Consider the following 8,739-nt stretch of genomic DNA (forward strand, 5'->3'; position numbering starts at 1 on the left):
GGAGGAGGCCAGCATTACGAGAGCGGAGCAGGAGTACCAGGGCGGCGGCTGCTTGAAGCAGCGGCAGTCGGGTGAGTGGAGCAGGCGCAGGATTACAAAGGGCGGCGGCAGCTTGGAGCAGTGGCAGTCGGGAGAAGGCCAGCTGCAGCAGGGGCAGAAAGTAAACAAAGAAGTAAAAAGAAATCGAAGTGTGACCTCACAGCCAGGCGGGGTAAGTGATTGGCTGGTGGATTGGTGAGTATTTTATCTTTTTCTTTTCTTTCGGTAGGAAACATTTGGCATTGTTGCAAGTAAGAAAGAATTGGAAGTAAATATATGTGACCATTATTATCTAAGGAGAACCAGTTCATTAGATCAGCTGTTTACTGAGTAGTTGATGGGTGTGTTTTGCTAAGGTTTAGAGTTTAGTTCTACTTGATAGTTGTGAGGGTAACTAAAAGGATGGCAGTACAGCTCAGTCACGTGGATTGTACATCCTGTGGCATGTGGGAAATCCTGGATGCTTCATGCAGCCAGCACGACCACGTGTTCAGGAGGTGTCTCCGCTAGCTGCACCAACTCAAGCTCCGTGTTTCAGAGCTTGAGCGGCAGCTGGGGTCACTGCGGTGCATCCGCGAGACTGAGAGCTACATGGATAGCACGTTTCTAGAGCCGGTCACCCCACAGCTTAAGAGTGTGCAGGCAGATCGGGTGTTTGGGTGACCCCTGGACAGAAGAGGAGGACTAGGCAAGTAGTGCAGGAGTCCCCCGAGTCCATCTCGCTCTCCAACTGGTATTCTGTTCCGAGTGCCGGTAGGGGCGATGGTGGCTCTGGGGAATGCAGCCAGAGCCAAGTCCACGGCACCACAGGTGGCTCAGCTGCACGGCTCGGGGGAGGGGAGGGGAGGGGTGAGGAAAAAGAATGAAAGAGCTAGGGGGATTCCATAGTCAGGGGAGCAGACAGGCATTTCTGCGGCCGCAGACGTGACTCCATGGTATGTTGCCTCCCTGGTGCTAAGGTCAAGGATGTCACTGAGCGGCTGCAGGGCATTCTGGAGGGGGGGGGCGGGGATGAGGGTGAACAGCGAGAGGTCGTGGTCCACATCGGTACCAATGACATAGGTTGGAAGAGGGATGAGGTACTTCAGGCATAGTTTAAGGAGCTAGGAGAGAGAGTAAAAAGCAGGACCTCAAAGGTAGTAATTGCCGGATTACTCCCAGTGCCACGAGCTAATAAGTACAGAAATAGGAAGATAGAGCAGATGAATACATGGCTGGAGAGATGGCGCAGGCGGGAGGGCTTTAGTTTCCTGAGGCATTGGGACCGCTTCTGGGGAAGTGGGACCTGTACAAGCCAGACAGGTTGCACCTCAACAGAGCCGGGACCAATATCCTCGCAGGGGGGTTTGCTAGTGCTGTTGGGGAGGGTTTAAACTAGCTTGGCAGGGGGGTGGGAACCTGAGAGTAGATTCAGTAGGGAGGGGAGAAAAGCTGGAATTAGAAAGCAAAAATATAGAAAGTGAGTTTGAAGGAGAGAGGAAACAAGCAGGAAAAAAGGGTAATAAAACAAATTTAAAGGCAGTTTCTCGAAATGCACATAGCATTTGCAACAAAATAGATAAGGCGACGGCACAAATTGAGACAAATGGGTATGATCGGATAGCCATTATAAGAGACGTGGTTGCAAGGTGTCCAGGACTGGGAATTAAATATTCAGGGTACTTGACAATCTGGAAGGACAGACAGAAACAAAAAGGAGTGGGGTAGCTCTATTGATAAAGGATGAAATCACTGCAATAGTAAGAAACAATATTGGCTCAAATGATAAGGGTGTTGAAACAGTTTGGGTGGAGATAAGGAACAATAAAGGGAAAAAGTCACTGGTGGGTGTAGTCTATAGGCCCTAACAGTAGCAACTCAGTTGGTCAGAGCATAAACCAGGAAATAGTGGGGGCTTGTAAAAAGGGAACAGCAATAATCATGGGTGATTTAACCTCGATATTGATTGGACAAATTAAATTCATCAGGGTAGCCTTGAGGAGGAGTTCATACAGTGCATAAGGGACAGGTTCCTTGAGCAGTATGTAACGGAACCAACCAAGGGGCAGGCTATCTTAGATCTGGTCCTGTGTAATGAGACAGGATTAATAAACAATCTCCTAGTAAAGGATCCCCTCGGAATGAGTGATCATAGCATGATTGAATTTCAAGTTCAGATGGGCGAGAAAGTTGAATCTCTAACCAGCGTACTAAGCTTAAATAAAGGAGACTATGAAGGTATGAGGGCAGAGTTGGCTAAAGTGGACTGGGAAAATAGATCACATTGTAGGACGGTTGATGAACAGTGATGTACATTTAAGGAGCTATTTCACAACCCTCAAGAAAAATATATTCCAATGAGGAGGAAAGGGTGTAAGAGAAAAGATAGCCATCCGTGGCTAACCAAAGAAATAAAGGACGGTATCCAATTAAAAACAAGGGCATACAAAGTGGCCAAAACTAGTGGGAGGACAGAAAACTGGGCAGCTTTTAAAAGCCAGCAAAGAACGACTAAAAAAATGATTAAGAAAGGGAAGATAGACTATGAAAGTAAACTTTCAGAAAATATAAAAACAGATAGCAAGAGTTTCTATAAGTATATAAAAAGGAAAATAGTGGCTAAAGTAAAGTAGACGAGACTGGGATATTAGTAATGGGGAACATGGAGATGGCAGAAAATATTTTGTATCAGTCTTTACGGTAGAGGACACTAACAATATTCCAACAGTGGATAGTCAAGGGGCTATCGGGGGGAGGAACTTAATACTATCACAATCACTAAGGAGGTGGTACTCAATAAGATAATGGGACTAAAGTCAGATAAATCCCCTGGACCTGATGGCTTGCATCCTAGGGTCTTAAGAGAAGTGGTGGCAGGGATCTTGGATGCATTGGTTGTAATTTGGCAAAATTCCCTGGATTCTGGAGAGGTCCCAGCAGATTGGAAAACTGCAAATGTAACGCCCTATTCAAAAAAGGAGGCAGACGAAAAGCAGGAAATTACAGACCAGTTAGACTAACTATTGTGGTTGGGAAAATGTTGGAGTCCATTATTAAAGCAGTAAATGGACATTTGGAAAACCAAAATTCGGTCAGGCAGAGTCAGCATAGATTTATGAAGGGGAAGTCATGTTTGACAAATTTGCTGAAATTCTTTGAAGATGTAATGAACAGGGTGGATAAAGGGGAACCAGTGGATGTGGTGGATTTGGACTTCCAGAATGCATTTGACAAGGTGCCACACAAAAGGTTACTGTACAAGATAAAAGTTCACAGGGTTGAGGGTAATATATTAGCATGGATTGAAGATTGGCTAACAAACAGAAAACAGAGAGTCGGGATAAATGGTTCATTCTCTAATTGGCAATCAGTAATGAGTGGGGTGCCGCAGGGATCAATGCTGGGACCCCAACTATTTACAATCTATATTAACGACTTGGAAGAAGGGACTGAGTGTAACGTAGCCAAGTTTGCTCACGATATAAAGATGGGAGGAAAAGCAATGTGTGAGGGGGACATTAAAAAGCTGCAAAAGGACATAGACAGGCTAAGTGAGTGGACAAAAATTTGGCAGATGGAGTATAGTGTTGGAAGTGTGAGGTCATGCACTTTGGCAGAAAAAAATCAAAAAGAGCAAGTTATTATTTAAATGGAGAAAGATTGCAAAGTGCCACAGTATATACAACGGGACCTGAGGGTACTTGTGCATGAAACACAAAAGGATAGTATGCAGGTACAGCAAGTTATCAGGAAAGCCAATGGAATCTTGGCCTTTATTGCAAAGGGGATGGAGTATAAAAGCAGGGATGTCTTGATACAGCAGTACAGGGTATTAGTGAGGCCACACCTGGAATACTGCGTGCAGTTTTGGTTTCCATATTTACGAATGGATATGCTTGCTTTGGAGGCAGTTCAGAGAATGTTCACTAGGTTGATTCCGGGGATGAGGGGGTTGACTTATGAGGAAAGGTTGAATAGGTCGGGCCTCTACTCATTGAAATTCAGAAGAATGAGAGGTGATCTTATCGTAATGTATAAGATTATGAGGGAGCTTGACAAGGTGGATGCAAAGAGGATGTTTCCACTGGTGGAGATGGCATGATATTGGAATAAGGGCCGCCCATTTAGAACTGAGATGAGGAGAAATTTCTTCTCTTAGAGGGTTGTGGATCTGTGGAATTCGCTGCCTCAGAGAGCTGTGGAAGCTGGGACATTAATAAATTTAGACAGAAAGAGACAGTTTCTTAAACGTTAAGGAGATAAGGGGTTATGGGAGCTGAGTCCGAGATCAGATCAGCCATAATCATATTGAATGGCGAAGCAGGCTCGAGAACTGCATGGCCTACTCCTGCTCCTATTTCTTATGTTCCTATGTCCTCTCCCCATCCCCGTTCCCCATCACGCTCCCCTGTCCCCTCTTTCTTCCCTCCCTCCTCCCCAGGTCTCACTCTTTCCCCCCCTCCCCCCAAGGTCTCACTCTCTTTTCTTCCCCCCCCCAGGTCTCACTCTCTTCCCCCCCCCCAAGGTCTCACCTCTCTTTCCCTCTTTCCCCCCCCCCCCAGGGTCTCACTCTCTTTCCCCCCCCCCCCCCCAAGTCTCACTCTATTTCCCCCCCCCCACTACTCTCACTCTCTTTCTCCCACCCCCACTACTCTCACTCTCTTTCTCCCACCCCCACTACTCTCACTCTTTCTCCCCCCCCACTACTCTCACTCTTTCTCCCCCCCCACTACTCTCACTCTTTCTCCCCCCCCACTACTCTCACTCTTTCTCCCCCCACTACTCTCACTCTTTCTCCCCCCCCACTACTCTCACTCTTTCTCCCCCCCCACTACTCTCACTCTTTCTCCCCCCCCACTACTCTCACTCTTTCTCCCCCCCCACTACTCTCACTCTTTCTCCCCCCCCACTACTCTCACTCTCTCCCCCCCCCACACTCTCACTCTTTCTCCCCCCCCACTACTCTCACTCTTTCTCCCCCCCCCCCACTACTCTCACTCTTTCTCCCCCCCCACTACTCTCACTCTCTTTCTCCCCCCCCCCACTACTCTCACTCTCTTTCTCCCCCCCTCCACTACTCTCACTCTTTCTCCCCCCCCCCACTACTCTCACTCTCTTACCCCCCCCACTACTCTCACTCTCTTACCCCCCCCCACTACTCTCACTCTCTTTCCCCCCCCACTACTCTCACTCTCTTTCCCCCCCCCACTACTCTCACTCTCTTCCCCCCCCCACTACTCTCACTCTCTTCCCCCCCCCACTACTCTCACTCTCTTCCCCCCCCCACTACTCTCACTCTCTTTCTCCCCCCCCCACTACTCTCACTCTCTTTCCCGCCCCCACTACTCTCACTCTCATCCCCCCCCACTACTCTCACTCTCTTTCCCCCCCCCCACTACTCTCACTCTCTTCCCCCCCCCCACTACTCTCACTCTCTTCCCCCCCCACTACTCTCACTCTCTTCCCCCCCCCACTACTCTCACTCTCTTTCTCTCCCCCCCCCACTACTCTCACTCTCTTTCCCCCCCCCACTACTCTCACTCTCTTCCCCCCCCCCACTACTCTCACTCTCTTCCCCCCCCCACTACTCTCACTCTCTTCCCCCCCCCCCACTACTCTCACTCTTTCTCCCCCCCCACTACTCTCTCTTTCTCCCCCCCCCACTACTCTCACTCTTTCTCCCCCCCCCCACTACTCTCACTCTTTCTCCCCCCCCACTACTCTCACTCTTCTCCCCCCCCACTACTCTCACTCTTTCTCCCCCCCCCCCACTACTCTCACTCTTTCTCCCCCCCCACTACTCTCACACTTTCTCCCCCCCCCACTACTCTCACTCTTTCTCCCCCCCCCCCACTACTCTCACTCTCTTTCTCCCCCCCCCCCCACTACTCTCACTCTCTTTCTCCCCCCCCACTACTCTCACTCTCTTTCTCCCCCCCCCTACTCTCACTCTCTTTCTCCCCCCCCCCACTACTCTCACTCTCTTACCCCCCCCCCCACTACTCTCACTCTCTTACCCCCCCCCACTACTCTCACTCTCTTTCCCCCCCCCCCACTACTCTCACTCTCTTTCTCCCCCCCCCCACTACTCTCACTCTCTTCCCCCCCCACTACTCTCACTCTCTTCCCCCCCCACTACTCTCACTCTCTTCCCCCCCCCACTACTCTCACTCTCTTCCCCCCCCCACTACTCTCACTCTCTCCCCCCCCCACTACTCTCACTCTCTTTCTCCCCCCCCCCACTACTTCACTCTCTTTCTCCCGTCCCCACTACTCTCACTCTTCCCCCCCCCACTACTCTCACTCTCTTTCTCCCCCCCCCCCCACTACTCTCATCTCTCTTTCTCCCGGCCCCCACTACTCTCACTCTCATCCCCCCCCACACTCTCACTCTCATCCCCCCACTACTCTCACTCTCTTTCCCCCCCCCACTACTCTCACTCTCTTTCCCCCCCCCACTACTCTCACTCTCTTCCCCCCCCCACTACTCTCACTCTCTTCCCCCCCCCCACTACTCTCACTCTCTTTCTCTCCCGCCCCCACTACTCTCACTCTCTTTCCCCCCCCCCCACTACTCTCACTCTCATCCCCCCCACTACTCTCACTCTCTTTTCCCCCCCCCACTACTCTCACTCTCTTCCCCCCCCACTACTCTCACTCTCTTCCCCCCCCCCCACTACTCACACTCTTTCCCCCCCCCACTACTCTCACTCTCTTCCCCCCCCCACTACTCTCACTCTCTTCCCCCCCCCACTACTCTCACTCTCTTCCCCCCCCCACTACTCTCACTCTCTTTCCCCCCCCCCCCACTACTCTCACTCTCTTCCCCCCCCCCCACTACTCTCACTCTCTTCCCCCCCCCACTACTCTCACTCTCTTCCCCCCCCCCTACTCTCACTCTCTTCCCCCCCCCACTACTCTCACTCTCTTCCCCCCCCCACTACTCTCACTCTCTTCCCCCCCCCACTACTCTCACTCTCTTTCCCCCCCCCCTACTCTCACTCTCTTCCCCCCCCCCACTACTCTCACTCTCTTTCCCCCCCCCCCCCCCCAAGTCTCACTCTCTTCCCCCCCCCACTACTCTCACTCTCTTCCCCCCCCCCTACTCTCACTCTCTTCCCCCCCCCACTACTCTCACTCTCTTCCCCCCCCCACTACTCTCACTCTCTTCCCCCCCCCACTACTCTCACTCTCTTTCCCCCCCCCCTACTCTCACTCTCTTCCCCCCCCCCACTACTCTCACTCTCTTTCCCCCCCCCCCCCCCCCAAGTCTCACTCTCTTTCCCCCCCCCCCCAAGTCTCACTCTCTTTCCCCCCCCCCCAAGTCTCACTCTCTTCTCCTCCCCCCCCCAAGTCTCACTCTCTTCTCCTCCCCCCCCAAGTCTCACTCTCTTCTCCTCCCCCCCCCCCCCAAGTCTCATTCTCTTCCCCCCCCCCCAAGTCTCACTCTCTTTCCCCCCAAGTCTCACTCTCTTTCCCCCCCCCCCCAAGTCTCACTCTCTTCCCCCCCCCCCCCCCAAGTCTCACTCTCTTCCCCCCCCCCCCAAGTCTCACTCTCTTCCCCCCCCCCAAGTCTCACTCTCTTCCCCCCCCCCACCCCCCAAGTCTCACTCTCTTTCCTTCTCCCCCCCCCAAAGTCTCACTCTCTTTCCTTCCCCCCCCCAAAGTCTCACTCTCTTTCCCTTCCCCCCCCCCCAAGTCTCTCTCTCTTCCCCCCCTCCCTCAAGTCTCACTCTCTTCCCCCCTCCCTCAGTCTCACTCTCTTTCCCCCCTCCCTCAGTCTCACTCTCACCCCCCTCCCTCAGTTTCACTCTCTCTCCCTCTCCCCCCCCTCAGTCCCTCTCCCCAGTCTCTCACTCTCCCCCTCAATCTCTCACTCCCTCTCTCCCGTCTCTCCCTCTCAGTCTCTCACTCCCTCCCCCTCTCCCCAGTATCTCGCTCGCTCGCTCGCTCGCTCTCATCTTCACTTACCCGCATTAGCAGAGCCCGGCCGAGTTGCGCTCAGACGCCGCGCAGGCTGGAGCGGGCTAGCCCTCGATGCCGCCTCATCGCCTGGGCGGTGAGTCCGCCGCTGGCAGCGCTCGCGCTCTCCGGCCGGCCCCAACCGTCAGTACTATAGCCATCTTCCACCATGCGCTTGCGCGCCGCTCGGTCCGACCTGGCCCGGGGACCGCCAGTAAAACCTGGATCAGGGAGTCTGGAACTGGAAGGAATTGCTGCTGGGAGCAGTCAAAGCCCTTAAAGAAATAAATTGTAATTAAAAAGCGCCTTTCCGGACCCCAGGATGTCCCAAAGCACTTTACAAACAATGAAATGCTCTTGAGTCACTGTTGTAATGTAAGAAACGCAGCAGCCAATTAATGCACAGCAAGCTCCCACAAACAGCAATATGATAATGACTAGATAATCTGTTTTAGTGATGTTGATTAGTGAGGGATAAATATTGACCAGGACACTGGGGAGGACTCCCCTGCTCTTCTTCGGAATAGTGCCAAGGGATCTTTTACGTGCACCAGGGAGGGCATCCGCAGGTTAATGTATCATCCTGAAGATAGCACCTCCGACAGTGCAGCACTCTCTCAGTACTGCACTGAAGTGTAAGCCTAGATTTTTGTGCTCAAGTCCCTGGAGTGGGAATTAAACCCACAACCTTCTGACTCAGAGGCAAGGGTGCCACTGGCTGACACAAATGACCAGATCCGTTTTAGTGATGTTGACTGA

At 52.4% G+C, this 8,739-nt stretch overlaps 1 protein-coding gene across 1 annotated transcript in view; it reads right to left on the bottom strand.

Annotated features, from left to right (window-relative positions):
• Nucleotides 1-8,134, bottom strand: part of fndc3a (fibronectin type III domain containing 3A) — a 294,181-nt gene extending 286,047 nt beyond the window's left edge. Inside the window, exon 1 of the mRNA XM_070894043.1 lies at nucleotides 7,990-8,134. The gene's annotated coding sequence lies outside the window, so the exon portion shown is untranslated. The remainder of the gene's footprint in view (nucleotides 1-7,989) is intronic.
• Nucleotides 8,135-8,739: the final 605 nt, after the last annotated feature.

The sequence above is a fragment of the Pristiophorus japonicus genome, chromosome 11 (genome assembly GCF_044704955.1).
Source record: "Pristiophorus japonicus isolate sPriJap1 chromosome 11, sPriJap1.hap1, whole genome shotgun sequence".
In the NCBI taxonomy this organism is placed as follows: Eukaryota; Metazoa; Chordata; class Chondrichthyes; family Pristiophoridae; genus Pristiophorus; species Pristiophorus japonicus.